The sequence below is a fragment of the Aphelocoma coerulescens genome, chromosome 1, assembly GCF_041296385.1.
Source record: "Aphelocoma coerulescens isolate FSJ_1873_10779 chromosome 1, UR_Acoe_1.0, whole genome shotgun sequence".
NCBI lineage: Eukaryota > Metazoa > Chordata > Aves > Passeriformes > Corvidae > Aphelocoma > Aphelocoma coerulescens.
Window position 1 is genome coordinate 34,143,136 of NC_091013.1, and position 16,599 is coordinate 34,159,734.

The window sequence follows — 16,599 nt, forward strand, 5'->3', positions numbered from 1 at the left end:
AGCAAGTTTTAATTGGTTGCTGGGAATTACTAAATCACTGCTCCATAAAGGTGTCATGAAATATTTTTGTGACAGTGGAAAGAAGTGAAGGTACTAGAGAGTTGCAGGCTTTACTAAATGCTTTCAGTGTCTCTGATCTACCTTAAGGTGAGATGGACTGTGTTTAGATTTTTACAATGAAATTGTGAATTTATACTGAATTACTTTGTTGGCTAAGCCAGTGTGGAAGAGAGATAAAAATTGAGAAGCTGCAGAGTACTGTAGTACACTGTATTTAGGACTGTTTAGAAGCTTGTGAAGAAGAATAAACAACAAATCAGTTTATTACAAGCAAAAATCCAACACTCTTTGCTACAAAGACTTTGTAGGGATTTTACAAGACTTTTCTTAAAGCTTACTGACTTTTTCTTTTCTACCTCTAATCCCTATAGGATAAGTATTGCCTGGAAATATCTCTTTAGTTAAATACAATGGATACTGTTTTGGTATTTGGATACTTGTTCTATTATTTTTTCAGAACTACAAGGGAAAGAGTACCATTACCTTCCTGCTTCATACTATATTTATAATCTCAAAAACTACTAGCTTTATTTCTGATGCTGTCTTGGTACTATTAAAATTTTGATCTGCCTTTTGTAAGAGGTCTGTGTGATGTTACTGGTAGTCCATGGGGAGCTGTCTGTATGTGCTAGATATCTGAAACAGTCTGTAAAAAAATTGGAAATTATAAAATGATTTTCTAATACCTTTCCTATCTAAGCAGCATTATATCCCTGGGATTATTTATGGAGAAGATGTGGAGCATCACAAGACCGACTTTCTAATTCATTTTTGAAAGTAATTTGTGAGGTAGAAATTGCACAGTAGATGATGTAAGTTATCAGGCAACCCATATTACCAGAAGCAAGCTAAGGGAGCATGGATTACCTGAAATGCTCACAGGAATGTTTGTAGCTGCTGAGAAAACTGAGAGGATAATTGCTAATTAGTTTCAAACAAGACAGGTGAATTAATATTTGCTATTAATGATGTGGGTGAAGGAATGAGGACTCCGTTCATTCAATACCCGAATCAAGCTGGATGGAGCTGCACGTCTACTTGAGAAGATGCTCTGAACTTAAGAGTTATTTTAACAGATTGGAGAAGGAGCGTGGAAGGAGGGGTTGGATGGGGCTGAGCAGGTCGTGTGAAGGGGTAGCTGTCTTCAGCATGAAGGTTTGGCTGCACGCCTGCAGGCTGGGAGCAATGGGCCCAGCGGCAATAACTGCTCACAGCCAGGACATGAGGCAACAGTCGTGCTGTTGCAAAAGCAAAGGCATTGGAGTTTATACATAGGGTTATTATCTGCAACTCATGTGGCAGTAAAGAATGTTTTTCTGTAAAAAGAGAGGAGCATTTTCTGTGTAGGGAAGGATTCAGCTGGGAGATTTTGTCCAGATTTGGATGTCACAACTTCATACTGGTTTTGTGTGCCAGCCCTGGAAAGGGTGGTAGACAGCAGCAACTAGAAGAATCAGAAATGTAGAAAACGTGTCCTTTAAGCAGAGGGTGAAAGAGCTGGGTTTTATTTAGTCTGGAGAAAAGACAAGGACGTACTTGCAAGAGAGTTCAGTTATTGTTCAAACATAAGGTTAACTGTGTAAAAAAGAAAAGGATGATATCATCAGGGCCCAGTGCAGGGAGAGACCTGGTAAAGGCTTGAGCAGCATGGGGGAAGATGTGTGCTTAAAGTGCTGGGACAAACTTTAAGGGTCACGCAGCGTGGAAGGGGCTCCCCTGGAGAGGCTGGGGAGCCTCTGTTATCCAGAGTCTGAGTTCTTGGTCCTATCTAGCTGTCCTTTTTCAGGACCCTGGCAGATCTTTTTTCTGCGACCATCTCTGTTTTTGCAAGTGGCAGTGCCGTGTGTGGGATGGTTGACAAGAAAAGCACGAAGCTCTGTTTTCAACCAGCACAATTCTTGTTTTGGTGGCTTGGCTGTTGGTAAGCACTGTGGTAAATTACAGAGAGAGCGATAGTATAACAGTAGTGATAACTGCAAAAATAGATCTGTGTTCCAAGTGGCCTTCTGTTGTTAAAAGTTGTATTTTAAGAAATAAATCTTGCTGATGCTTTTTTCCCTGGTGACGCTTAGTTTCCAGGCAGTATTTATGAAAAGCTACTGTGCATTTCTAAGTTTGTTTTCTGTGTCTACACAGTCCTTTAGTTCCTATAATTTTTTTTCCTGTTTCTTCATGCCACAGTTTCTGTTGCTTGCCCATTAATTTTTCAAATGCATCTGGAGATTAGGAGTTTGGAGTCTGTTGGCACAGTCTGTGTGGAGGGGAGGGTGAGCATCTTCTGTGCCTTCTTTACCCTGCTCCTGAACTTGCTGCTTTTGGGGAGGTTGGCACTCTTCCATTTTTTTTAATCTGTTGGGGAAGCACCCCCTGATCATTAGTTTGAGGTGACTTAATTTAATGTTTCTCAATCAATATGTTAAGACTAGCTTTCAAAACAAAGGGGGGGGAAATAGTGTTTTGTGGGGGCAACTGTATTTTTTATCCCATTTTGTATATTTATTCATGGTTGTGAAATAAGTAAAGTTGGGACTGAGATTATGACTCTATACTGTAAGGATTAGAGAAAGAAAAAAAAAAATTAGTTCAACCTTCCAGTATTTCAGAGTTCATCTTGGCATTTAACTGAACAAATAAATGTGTTTTTAATGAAGAGTTCAAAAATATATTAGTTTTGTGGTTCAGCTGGGAGGCAAAAGCTGTGGTTTTGTTCACACTTAAAAGTTGTAGGCTGTGTTGCATTTTAATGATGCCATTTGAGCTGCCACAACCAGGGCTTTGCTTGTGTTTCTACGGAAAACTTATATTAAATGGGTTCAGTCGGGACATTAAAGAATTATCCCATAATGAAATATGTCATAAGAAAAAAACAATCAAAGTCATGTTTGGAAAACTTAGCCAGCCATTTATTAATTATTTACTTATTTTCTTCACTTGCCCGCCCTCCTCCAGCGTGTTTTGTGGGTGAGGCTCTTGGCATTTCTTAGCTGGAGGGTAGAGGCAGAACACCAGGCGGGGTAGTACCCGGCAGAGCAGCAGTGGGCTGTTAAAGCCAGCCCCTCTGGACACCCCCACTGCCTGTGTGTCAGGTGTTTCTGCTGCACCTGAGCTGGGTCCCTCTGGATGGAGATGGGAGGCTCCTGCTGATGCTCATGCCAAGTGCACCATCTCCTGCACAGACTCTGTGGATTGCTTCAGGCCATGTGTGTGGTGGCAGAGTGTATCTGCTTATCTCAAGTTAAAAACCCGATCCACGTAGTGTGATTCATGTTTCAACAACCTTGGCTCTGGTACTGCTTTGATCTACGGATCTTCTTGTGTTGCTCAAAGTTAGTTGCTTAACGTGGGGTATAGCCAGAGAGTGTCAGGGACATGGGAAGAGGAACCTAGGAAAATTTAAAAAACAAAAAGAACTCCCAAACCAACCAAGCACCTTTGCTGCCCCTCAAAATAACAATACACCAAATACACAAATACAAAAAACCCCCAAATGCAAAACTTCAAATCAAAGAAAATTAGTAGAGCCAAAACTTCAAAATTTTGCACAGTCAATGTACAGGAGCTGTAATATATTGTGTTCCCCTTCTCCTTCCCCCCTCCGCCCCCCCGCGATTGTAAGGAAATATTTTCCTTTTATTTTCCTTTGATGCCACAGCCTAAGTTGAGCAACAATAGTTTTAATAAGTAATGGGATGTGTGCCACTCCTCAGTGGGTGGTTGGTTGTATCTTTTTCTTCTACTACAGATGGGTGGAGGAGCACAAATGTTAGAGTATGGTGCTGACACTTTGGCCAGAAACTGCCTTACTTCAGTTAGAAAAACATTGTCATATCCCCTTATTTTGTTCTTGTTCTTCTGGCAGGGTATGCAGTTACCGCTTCCTTGGTTTTTACTTGCAGTTTTTCTCTCTGATACTTTCTATCACAGCTCGTAGCTGTCCTGTTTTTGTTGATTTTTTGCTCTGAGGCACGGGGCAGACTGCCTGCCAGGACAGCCCCTGGTCTGGCTGCTGACATCCCTGAGGAGTGCTGCAACTCATCTCTTGGGTGTGATGGCTTTAATGCCTTTGCCAGGTGCATTATAATAGAGCACCAAACATACCTGTGCCTGATCCTGCAGGAGGGCAATGCAGGCAGTTGGTGGAGGGAGAAATTCCTTCTGTTCCCATACTTAATATTGCTCAAGGCTCAGGACTAGATTAAAAAGGGCGAGTAAGCAGAATGCCTGCCAGGGAAGCTAAGCTATTCGGGATTGTCAAGGAGAGGTCTGGAGGAATGTAGTGAGGAATTAAATCAGGAGCCACATGGAGCTTTCCCTCTATGCTTATTTTGTTTGCCCTCCTATGAATTTATAAGCATGCATGGTTCATAGAAGACCCTCTTGAATGAAGAAAGCATCAGTGTATAAAGAGAAATCAATGCCTTAAGCCAGATGAATAAGCATGCATCTATCTGAATGTGTTTGTTGAAGTGTTTTTATTCCCAAAGCAGGATAGAGAAAATACTAATTAAAATTTCATTTTGTTGGTATTGGTAAAGTTGGTTCCCATTCATGTTAAGAGGGATGGCAAAATCAATTTTGAGAATATTCTTATAAATTTGTTTTTAGTTGTAATGTTTACTGCATTTATATCATAGTATGTGCACATATAGCTGATACATTTCATTTTTACAGATATTAAATGAGAATTGTGGAATTTAAGGCTTTATATTCTGGATATATCCCTTGGTTGGGAGAGTTGCAATGAAAATAAAATACACCCTTCACTTACTTGCCAAAAATTAAATTGTAGCTCAAACATGAAATGCCTGATGTCACTCCTACTACCTAAATAGCACTCCTTTCATTTTTTTAGGAGCTTGTGATGTCATCAGCTGAAGCGAAAACATCTACCTCATGACCTGGCATGTAAGTGAAGGAGGAACTGATACTTAAAAATAAATAAATAAATGTGTGTGTTGGTGTTTACAGTGTGTAAATTGAATCTATATACCTTCAACTTTCAGATGTCACCTTTTAAATGAAAGCTTTCTGAATTTTTAAAGGAATATAAAGTCTTTTAAAGAGGAGGAAGTCATAAAAGAAGCCGTTAACAGTAACATTTCAGCATGCAGAACTCCTTAATAATCTCAGTTAAAATCTATTTTATGTATCCCATAATGCTTGAAATGCTGGTAAGCATAGATGGAATAATTTTATCTTACCTCAATATTTACACGTGCTGCTTCAACCCATTTTTATTCTGTGCTTCTTTTCTGGATATAAATTCTGATAGTTGTGATGAATGCATACTATACACGGTGATACCCTTCCTAAAATTAAATACTCTGCTGGTGCAGAAGATTTAGATTCTTGATATACTCAAGATACTTCATAGTGAACTTCCTGCAGCTTTGTGACACTTCTATTTTATTCCCTTAAGTAAGCAAAAATATTTCAATCCTCTGCAGAGGCATTTATAGATTTTTTTTTTTGTCTGCCCACTCTCTGCTTTTCTTTTATGTGGCCTTAGAGGATTAAAGTGCAGTCATTGCTTTGAGGGGCCAATGTCAGCGGTGAGCTGAGTGTTCCTAATTGGTGCCAACACCTGTCCCTCATTATGAAGCCTTGTTCAAGCTGTCCGGTGAACCGAGGTAGCCGGTCTCCCCTGCATGTCTCTAATGTGATTATAAAGCCCTCTCCTCATGCAAGTTTTATTACTTATTCAACTTTTGGACTGATGTGGAAAGTGAAGCTAAGCTGAGCCATTTGGCTGGCTACCAAAGATCATAAGGAGTGGCAAAGAGAAGGGATTCACTCATCTCAATTTCAAGAATTTTAGTTCAAAGGTTGCTTCTGCTTTGACTGTTTAAATTTTAAAAAGGGGGGGGAAGGGAGGACTGGGGTTTTTTTTGTTTTTTTTCTAGTTTTCAACGTCAGATAGTCTGAATTTAGAGACCAGATCTACAGACTCCAGCTGAGCTGTGAACATCTGACTGCAGCTGCTATTGTGCATAACCCATTGATTTTCTGCAAATAGAGCTTTGGCCTTGACTACTCTTGCACCATTGCTTTGTCTTCAAGGGGTCAGGGCTTAGCAATTCTTTTCTACACAAAACCAGCATCAGCCTCTCCTCCCACTTGATTCTGTACTGTTAGCAGGACTACGATGCATTGTGCTTTGCCATTGCAGTTGGAAGAGATGACCTCGGACAGATTTCACCAATGAAATTAATGGCTCAGATGAGATGGATCACTATCATGTTTGGGCTTTACAGGCAAAAGTTTAAGCGTGGTTACATTTTTCTAAGTAGTTTAAGTAAGTTTTTAAGCGTTTAGCTTGTAGAATTCAAGTGTGCAGCAGTACAGTGCTGGCTGGAGGTTTTGGGTTATTTCCCTATGAGGGAGGAGAAAGACAGAATAACTTCAGATGTGTATCTTGGAAAGGTTTGAGATAATAAACCTGTAAGAATCACACGAGAACCCTGTTAGTTATCCAGATTTGGAAAGTCATAAGAAAATGAAAGTGTCGTGGATTCTTAAACTTCAGACGTGGAATTGGAAGTATAGTTATTAAAGGGATTGAATATCTGCAGGATAGAAGAGAACCCAAAAGAAAATCCTGAGTGGATAGAACCCTAATGTGCATCTAGGCCGTATTTGTACAACTGTTTATTTGATTTCTCCTTAAAAAAAATTAAAAATCAACAACTCAAGTACACTGGGAATGATCTAATTTTTTACTTAATAATTTTGACCAGCATAGTTCCATGAACAGCAATCAACAAACTTTAAGGGCAACAGTATGTCAAGTGTCAGAATCTCTGCTGGTTGTGCTCATCATAATCAAAATTTCATCTGATAAAAATTCTCATTTCAATATTTATCATGGCCCTACAGACACCCATCTGATCTGTAGTCCACAGAGGTCAGGTTAGGAAGTGATCTATTAAGAAACAATGAAATCCATAGCACAGAGAGGAATTATGAGTTATGAGTATGTCTGTTTCAGATTATTTCCCTTACTGAATTAGGCCAGTTGCTATCTCCAGTAATGATCAGCAGTGGACACCTAGGGAAAGAAAGCATTATAAAATTCTATTGACTCTGTTTCTTGAAAAATTTTGGTTTTGGGACTTCCAGCAGATTGACATGACATTGTGTTTAATAGCCCTTGTTCTCTACTTTGCCTAATTTTCTTTAATCTCTTTGCTTTTCAACCTCTACAATATCCCATATCATGGAGATTCTCAAAGTCATTTTGTACATAATGACTTTTTTTTCCTTTTCTTCACTTACTTTCCCTTGAAGTTTCTTCTGTAACTTTTTGTGTCCCTTGCTTTCTGGGTGTGCTAGTTTGAAAACAAACCAGTGAGAGGCACCAAGTCAGAATAACAATTTAATGGAAATTAAAGAAAAGGAAAAGAAAGTAAAAGAAAACACTGACAGAGTCAAGATACAACCTGAGTCCCTGTTAGGCAGGGTAGTGGTAGCAGTCTGGTGGAATGGTGGCTGCAATCCTCTGAAGTGGTGATCCTGTAGTAGAAGGGGTCTGCTCTTCCTCAGAAAATCCAGCGGTGGCTGTGTAGCTCCTGTCCTCTGGAAATCCAGTGGAGTTCCCCCTTTGATGCTCAGAGTCCCAGTTATATCCACGATGGGATGCTTGGTTCCTCCCTCTGGTTGGAGCATCTCACAATGGGGTAATGAGTCATGAGGCCAAGTGTTGATTAGGCTCGTTAACAGAAGATAGTCTGGAGGGAGTTATCTCTGAGTCATGCAGCAGGACAATGATGGGCCATTAACAGCAAGATAGTCTGGGGGGAGGAGGCAAGGAAAACACTGCCCCACCTGATTTCAACAGCTCATGAGGATGGTAATAGAATACACCTCAACCCAGGACACTGGGCCATGAGAAACAGTGAGTAGTCTCTTCATCCTGTGGCTTCTCTTTTCCACTTAAAACAGATCTCCCCTCTTCTGCATCCTCCTTTCACAGATGTTTCATCACCTCCTTTCAATCTGTTTCATCTCTTACCCTAAAGCCATGGCAAACTTTTCTAGAGTTGGAGGTTCACATTCTGCAAATACTTCTCCAGTGGTGTTGAGGGGAGCTAGAAGATACTGCCTTGTACTTAGCCTGAAAGAGGGATCCACTGATGTTGCTCATCCATAAAGCTTTCTCTGTGTGGCTGAGTGGGTGTAGCAAATGAAACCAGACAGGCTTGCGTTGGTGCTTGTTGCTGCTGCTCTCAGGCCTTCCCAGAGGGATGCCTCTCTTGCAGCTCTCTGTGCTGTTCTCCTCCTACAGTAGCTTGATACAGGTGATTTGGGAATGCCCAAGTACCCTATTTTTAAAGACATTCAATTAATGTGTGTGTTTTCATCTTCTTCCGACCTTCTAGAAGTGTCCCACAGGTGCTGTGGCGGTGTATGTACTAAAGGGAAACCATAGTCGGCGTTGGGATAGGCAACAGCACTCTGCCTCACTGGCAGGGATGTCTGAGGGAGCAGCTGCACATGCCTGATTTGTGATCTGCTCGCAGATCGCAGCTTCTGTGTGAACAGCCAGTCACTTCTGGTGTTGCAGAGCTGGGGAGGTGGGTGGCCAGAGTCTGGGGTGGCTTTATTCTGCCCCACTCCAAACGCAGGCTTGGTTGTGCCTTCTCTCCTTTGCAGAGCCCCTGGTAACTGGTATGGCTGCAGCCTGCCCTACGTCCTGAAGCTGGGCGAGGTAAGATCCTGCAGGGAAGGCAGCTTCTTTACAGGTCTATGAAAACGTCCCTGACCAGGTGGAGTTGCATGTACGAAATATATCAACTGCAGGTTTTGCATTGCATCATGGAGTCTTAAGAGTGATGGTACTATAAAGGTGGTTTTGTTTGTTTTGTTCAGTTTCATAGTTGAACTTTCAGTTGGAACCTCTTTTTTTCTCTCTTTCTCAGCAGATATTTTAGTACTCCTCTTGACAGCATGGGATTCAATCGCAGCAGCTGCAGCATCTTGTAGCTCTTACCATGTGAATAAACATGTCGTGAAACACATCTCTACTTCCGTGGCTTGTAGGCATTTCCATTCTTCTGAGTTTAGGAGTGCAGAGTGGACAAGAGACTTGCTTTGAAAGCAGACTCATTACCTCACACCTTGGCAGCTTTGGAAGGTCAGCTGTGATAGTTCCTTTTCCTCAGGGAATGGAAACAAGGGTGAGAACACTCTACTTTGTGTCCACCTGTTCATGTCCCAATGTTCTTTGTGATCCACCCTGTGGCTTGACACCTTTCCTCCTGGGCCAAAAATGCCACTTCCATCAGCTCAGCTTCAGCACAGTTTGAGAAGGACATGCTTTCTACTAGGAACTGTAAAATGACGATGGTCTAGTCTTACTTACTTAAATCCCGTTTATTTTCCACAGGACAGAAGAGGAAGGAGGAATTTAGAGGAATGTTAATAGTCAGTCCTGATAAGTGTGTCCCTCATTAAAAAATATAAAAGTACTTTGGCTTCAACTCAGCCATTTGATGAGAAATTGAACCTTATGTGGTTTTCAGGATGTATCTCTTGACTGCTTTCCCAAACAAGATGTGATATTTTTGAAACCTTGGGCAAATACAATCATCCTTTCCTCTTTTCAGGGTAGCATCAGCCCCAGTGGACAAGTCTGTTATTTATTTAGTATTGCTGCACCTCATGTTATGACAGAGAAAAATTCTTTTTTTTTACTCTACTTTGTACATAAAGTGGACAAACATCAGTTGACCACAGTATCATAATGTTTTTTTCCCCACCTCAATTTGATGATATAGAGAAACCTGGAATGGCATTTATTTTTATAAATCTATTTTAAATCTCTTCGGCTAAAAGACCCTCTGTGTCCTTTGATGTGTTATGTATTATGGATTGTAGTACATAACATTAGTTTAATTGACCAGACATTAAAATTAATTTTAATTCATTAGTTATTAAGACAGATATTTTGTCTCCTCAAAAAGTTTTTTAAACTAAGAAGTATTCTAAGAAACTTTTTAGTAAATGTTTTCTCCTGCTGTGATGTTTTGATATGGAGAACCAAAATAATAGTGCAATCGCATATATACATGTTGTGTGAAATGCTAGAAAATGTAGTAGAATTCAACCAGAGATTTGAAATATTCCAAATACTTTTTAGAGTTCTGGCTGTGACAGTACATTCCCTTTAATTTCTCCTATCCAATGGTCCCCTCAGTGCACTCTTTTTACTTGAGGAAAACTTCAGTGTCCAGATTGTTTATTTTAACTTGTAAATGACAACCATTTCTTGTCAGATAAGGAAAGAAATTATCAACTTAATGTTTTCTGTAGGAAAATATTTGTGTTCTTACTTTCTCTGAGTATAAAAATGCATATTGATGTTTTCTGCCTTTTACAATCCCTCAAGTTTTGTTGGTGATAAAAAATTTTGCAGTGAAATGGTTAGCCTCTTCAAAGCATTATAAGCAAGAAAAAAATGAGTCAAAACAGGTAAAATATTTAATGCAGGTTGCTGTTGATTCTTTTATTTGAGATTTAGAAAGAGCAAAGCAAGAACAGTGAAACCTACTTTAATATATTTATTAGGAAGTACCAAAAAATTAAATGACTATTTTAAGCAAGTGTTTTGTAGGATATGAGAACTTTTGCCTATGCTATTAATAGAAGAGTTGTTTTTCATAATCCCAAATAGTGCATACATTTCTAGATCCTTCCTTCTTTGATAATATTTCCTGCTTGTGATCCTAGCTGCAGTACTAGTTCCTGCACCTGTATTTTGTCATGAAAGCATGCATTAGTACAGCTGAAGAACAGAGAAAGGTACAAGTGGGCAACTGCTGGCAGCATCAGGCAGATGGGGGTGGGCTTCACTTGAACTAGTCTAATACTGGTTATTGCTTAATTTTCACGTAAGTAGTGACAGACACTTCTGTGGGGTTTTCTTTTCTCATCTTCCCCCTCCCTGCAGTTTCATCACTGTGCAACAGCAGGACAATACTTAGTGACTTAGTGCATCACAGGGATTTTTCTGATTTTTCTTCTGTTTGTTTCCGCATGTGCATCAGCAGGAAGGGCAGTGAGTGGCAAGGTTGCAGAATATGCACTTGAGAGACCTGGATGCAGCTGCCTGCTGGCGCTGGAGGCTCCCGGAGTGATGTACGGCTGCTTGCTCTGTGCTGCAGCTCTGAAATGTCAGGGCTTTCAGTGCTTGCTTAATATGAGCTTGTCATGAGGGTAGATACGGTGAAGACTGAAAAACACTTAGAGCCAAGGTAACGTGAATCATACCAGTTCTTAAAATAGAAAGCCCAGCTACGCGCTCCGAGGTTTTTCTGCTCAGTCATATCGGTGAAGCGTGTGCTGCTCCTATTTCTCGCCAGTGCTTGGCGTGCCCGTGACTGCAGTCTCCTTGCAGATACAAGGCACGTGGCTGTCTTTAGGTGTCGAACCCCCTGGGCAGTCAGCCCCTTGTTTGCCTGGCTTAGCACAGGGTGTGATGACCTGTACTGGTCCATTTTTAGTAGCAGTGCATCTGTATCAGTCTTTCTTCAAAGCAGACGTTGTCCTTAGCTTCATTTAGTAAGTGGGCTTGTGGGGTTTTCTTTTCTTCTTTTGTCCCTTGGTTCTTGAATGTCATAGTGTTAAATCAGGTATGAATTTTCTTCCGAGGAAGCCCTGTAAGACAGGCAGCACGTGATCAATAACTGCATCTCCCCAGCTGAGGGCTCTTCTGAGCAGATGAGCTTCCTGAGCAGGAGTAACTGGGGTTATTGCTTTCCATGGCACTTGGTGCAGGTGTGGTTAGAGGGCCGTATTTGAACTGGCCCTGCCTCTTGGGTGTTTCCTTCAGGGATCAATTAGCTGCTGTGTTGTTTCCAACAGCCTGACAGGAGACAGTTTGTGTGCTGCTGACCTGAGGAAGCGAGAGCTGTAGTGGCTTCCCTCTGTTGACAATATCCTGCTGGCCACCTCAGCAGGTGGTGGTTCGATATCACTGTGACTTGCTGTTGGGAGCTTGTTCCTCGTTTCATCATGCTGAGGACTTTGTTGCTCTCCCAGAGGGGGGACCTACAGCAGCAGGATGAACCTGGCTGGGGGTGGGCAGGCACAGTACACTGCTGAGGGCCATGACTCCCTTTTCTGAGGGATGTACCCTCATTTTAGCCTTTTCCCTGCCTGGGAGTGATGCCGGGGGAGGGTGAGAGGAGCTGGGAGGTGGGTGTGAGGAGTGTTCACCGGGGTGCAGCCGGGCAGAACACACTTCAGGCATATAAGTGTGGCAATTCCATGCAGGACCAGACTGGTTGTGGTTCTAGGGCAGGAAGTGATTTTTTTCTTCCTTTTTTTATTTTGTATTAAAAGCAGGCTTCCATTCAAACGCAACATGGTGTTTTGAAGGAAATAATTTTGTGTGTCCAAATCTCTGCTGCTGTTTTAGGAAAATGATAGTCCTGTTGATAAACAGCTGGTATAAAACTAGTGTTGTGTTCAGGAGTAGAAAATTGATAATGAGGACTGAAGCAGAGAGTAGCTCAGAACCTCATACACAGTGGTGTATTTGCTTGAATTAAAGACAGTCTGATGTTGTTTATTTTTGTTTTAATTGACTGCCCAGATCAGTATCATCTTCAGGATACTAATGCTATAACTGCGTGTTTAATGGACAGAAATATTTCCATGTCAGCCTGGCTCACCTGGCTCCTCTGTATACAGGCCAACATGTGTAGCTTGCCTCAAAGATGAAAATAAGGCTGCTCAGTTACTGCTGGGTGTTAGGAAAGCACTGGGAAGACAGTGCAGTTTAATTTCTTCGTAGCCTCTTGGAGAGTTTCTGTTGAGGTAATGGTGGCACTGCACGTGTTGACTTGTTCTTCTGAGGATTGCTGATTTTTAACAAGCTGCTTAGTGTGAGGCAATTTAGAAGGCCTCTGGTGTAAATCTGCTCCCCTACCCTCGCAGTGGGTCAGTGCATGGATGTGGTACCAGAAATTAAAACTGTACTTCTGTTTTCAAGGTAGGAAAGGTGCTTGGGGTGTGCTGTATTTTATCGTGACATCAAAGCATGTTATAAATGTGAAGTAGCATCACTTACCCTCTTTTTATACTTGGAAGGCAAAGTGGTGGTCATTAAGTACTTTGCACTAGACCGAATGATGGAACATCATGGTAGAAGGGCACACAAAATGATGTCAGAGTTCCCTTTTGGCCCATAATCCACAAATGAATGTGTGTGGGGGTGATTATATTTGGGGTTTCTTCATCCTAGTTTTATGATCTATCAGATGACTTCAGTCCAGAATTTAACAATTTCAGAGGTAAGTCATGTTGGAATATGATATTTTGGACTTAATTTTTTCTTCTCATTTTTAAACCTACAGTAGCTTTGAGGCAGCTGTCAAATTGCTTTCTATTAAGAGGTAACGTACAAGGAAGACAGAGCTTGAGACTATATCTTGTTGTTACTGCATTTCATATAGACCCATGTTATTAGCCGGATTTCTGTAATGTGCACTTCCTTGCTTGCTACAATTATTTATTGCCTAATGACAAAAGCATTGTCTGTTGCTGGTATTGCTGCTTCTAAAAACTGGTGCATTCCTCCTTTGTTGAATTACAGATCATTATGTTAATCAAGACTTAGTATGAAATAGTAGCAAGAAAAATTTTATTTTCTGGTAGGCCCTGAACAGTCTTCAGAAAATAATACATTATTTTATTTTGGGACTTAGGGGAGACCAGGATAGATGTGGTCACTCTATTATGGGCTTCTTGAGTAGACTAGGAGTACACTATGAATTTTAAAGAATTTTGTATTTAGAGTGAAATAAAAAAGCAATCACAGAATTGTTAATGTTGTTACTATGTTTGCTGAACATCCTCTTCTGTGAATTGTTTAACTTCTCAAACCTTTTCAGTGTAGCAAATATTGCTAAAGCAGGTTCTAAGTGAGTATTTTTTCCAGTTTATGTAGCCTTTTTGTGAGATTGGATAGGATATTAAAAAATAATAATAAAAAACCCAAACACGAGTGATCTCTCTTCCTCCAGTTATTTGAAAGGTTGTATTAACTCTATTCATATTTCGTAATTTCCCTGGCAGTTGACTATGAAATCTGACCTATTTAAATGGTTTTACTGTACTACATTTCCTGGAGACCTTTCAAGATAATTTGCTTCCTAATCTAAATTTAACAGTTACATAAACCACATTTTGGAGACTTGGAAATTGCTACCTACTGCCTCTGCCTTTTTTTTTTGTAGACAAGCCATATTGTAAAAATGTAAGTACAGAATTTTAATCTGAAATTTGCATGTATCTTGTCACTTGGTTTTCATACATAGATGCTGTTTTTCTTTTTAATAAAATAAAGTAGGTTACTTTTTGTCCCACTTGAAAATTTCCATAGTGTTGTGGCCAATTCCATTTTTGTCAGGCTATTTTAAGATGTGAAGAAGTAAAATATTGCAGGTCTAGGATATATTTGCTGTGCAGTTCCTTGAATTTTCTGCACCTGTTTTTTCCATCTCTATAGGTCCTAAGAGGTACTGAGTAGTATATGGATATGTTTAACCTTTGTCTGCAACAAACTGAAGCCAGGAAGAACTGCTATTCTTTGGAGATACTGTTTTGTTCAGAAATCTTGGCTGGCTTTAAGGATTCATTTTGTGTGCTTGTCACTGATGTCTTGCCTGATACGCTGTACAAATTCAGACTCTGTGATACCTCATCCTTGTGTCTGCTGTTACTGATGAACTATCCAGAGGAATGCATTAAAAAAAGAGGCTAAATTTAATAGTTTATTTGGTAAATTTAGTTGTTTACTCTGATGCAAATTGAAAATGAGAAAATATTTGTTTGTCTTGTTTCTGCAGGTATTTGAAATGGGTTTTTGTTTTGGATAAGGCTCTGAAATTTTGTTACCTGTCTGTTACTTACATGTGCTGCTTGAGTGATTTTTTTTGAGTAATCCATGGTAACTAGCTTTTCAAAAGTGGGAAGTGCCTTAAGTCAGTGCAACACTGATTTTCCTCAGGGTCAGGAGAGAATGGTGGTAGAGGCAAATGGCTGCTTCTTGTTCACTTTATCAGTGCAGATACTTGTGAATAAGCAAAAAGGATCAAATGAAACTTAGAAAAGATTCATTACAAAGCATATCCCTTAGATTTTTGGAAATACCAGTGTTACTGTCTTAAGATTCTTGCACATGCTGGCTGAGGTGTTGATTCCTCTTAGCCTGAGATCCATGTTTTAATTTCAGCCAGGTGAGTGCAGGGTGGCTTTTTCATGGCTTTCCTTGAAAGTGCAGTGATGTGTTGGATACAAGCATTGGTTCTGTCTTCAGGACAAAATTCCCAATATGTACAGTAGCCTTCTGGAAGCCAGGGAAAGCTGGCAGCGCAATGTTGCTGTCTGTGACTGAGGTTTTCCTTGGGTTGTTTTCTGCTTAAACACACAGAAGTGTTCAGGGCATCTTGACCTGTGTTCAGTCGTTAAGGTGACAGCAGGGAATGAGGCTGATTTCTCTTTTTTAAAGTTGCAGTTCAGGTCTTAAGCTGTTTCAAGCAGATTGGGCATAAATGTGCAGCCATGGCTTGGCAAATCAGAAGTGCAACAGGTGTGGAATATGGTTCAAGTTTAGGAATAACTGTAGTAATTCATATTAAAAATTATGCCAGCAAATGTTGCATTGCAGTAATTGCCTGGAGAGTTGAACATCTTTTTTCTTGTGACATGATGATTTCTTAATGGCCCTTCTGTATTTTGGTTTTTATTTAGAAGATCCCTGAAGGTGGGCATCTTTAGAGTTTGCATATGTTGTCGTACAAGTGATTGATAAGATGTTAATCCCTCTTTGATCAAAAAAAAGAAAAAGAAAAACATGATAATTTTTGAGGTAATATGTGTTTGCCTATATGGCCTGTGTACTCTTCAAGTCCATAGCCAAAGCACCCCTACTTACTTTCTAGGGTAATGAGAACCATGATCCAGTGACTGAGAAATAAGGATTTTCTCCAGGCATTTTGAGGGGGGTGGAGCCACATCTCTTTAGCTCTTCAACAACATTTCAGTCTTGAGTTGCTTTACTCTCCCTGGTTTTCTTAGCTTATGCATTGCAACTACTAGAAAGTTTAAATCTTAAAAAACTTTAAGTCTATTCAAACAAGAAGTTCAGCATGCACATTTGCAAAATGCCTGGACAAACTGAAGGATGCCAGTCTGCTTTGGGGATTTAGGACTGAAGCTGGGAAAGATTGACATCAATTTCCACGGTGGGGGGGTGATATGTGTATGTCTCCTGTTTTTCTGAACTGAGCAGCTTCTGATTCTTCAAAGGCAGGTGAAGTGTGAGGCAGGAGCTTTCCCACTGAATGGATGTTACTTTGGGATCCCTCTCTAATGTCTAGGAAATGGAAGCATCATTATCAGTGAGCCTTTCTGATGAGCCCTCATGCTTTAGGGTGGAAATGAGCTGGAAGTTGTGTGTCAGTCCCAGTGTACACAAGGTACAGCAAAGGGGTTCTCTGTTAAAAAGAAGAGTGAAATCCCCTGTAGAGGTAG

The 16,599-nt window shown here is 40.5% G+C and overlaps 1 protein-coding gene across 7 annotated transcripts in view; it reads left to right on the top strand.

Moving 5' to 3' along the window:
• JADE3 (jade family PHD finger 3) overlaps window positions 1–16,599 on the top strand; it is a 63,220-nt gene that overhangs the window by 12,983 nt on the left and 33,638 nt on the right. For 3 of the 7 annotated variants that reach the window (XM_069006503.1, XM_069006495.1, XM_069006515.1), the window contains exon 2: window positions 4,913–4,965. The exons of 3 other annotated variants lie outside the window; for them this stretch is intronic. The gene's annotated coding sequence lies outside the window, so the exon portion shown is untranslated. Of the gene's footprint in view, window positions 1–4,912; window positions 4,966–11,946; window positions 12,018–16,599 lie in introns of those variants that run through there. One more of the 7 variants, XM_069006525.1, reaches the window with a different exon arrangement.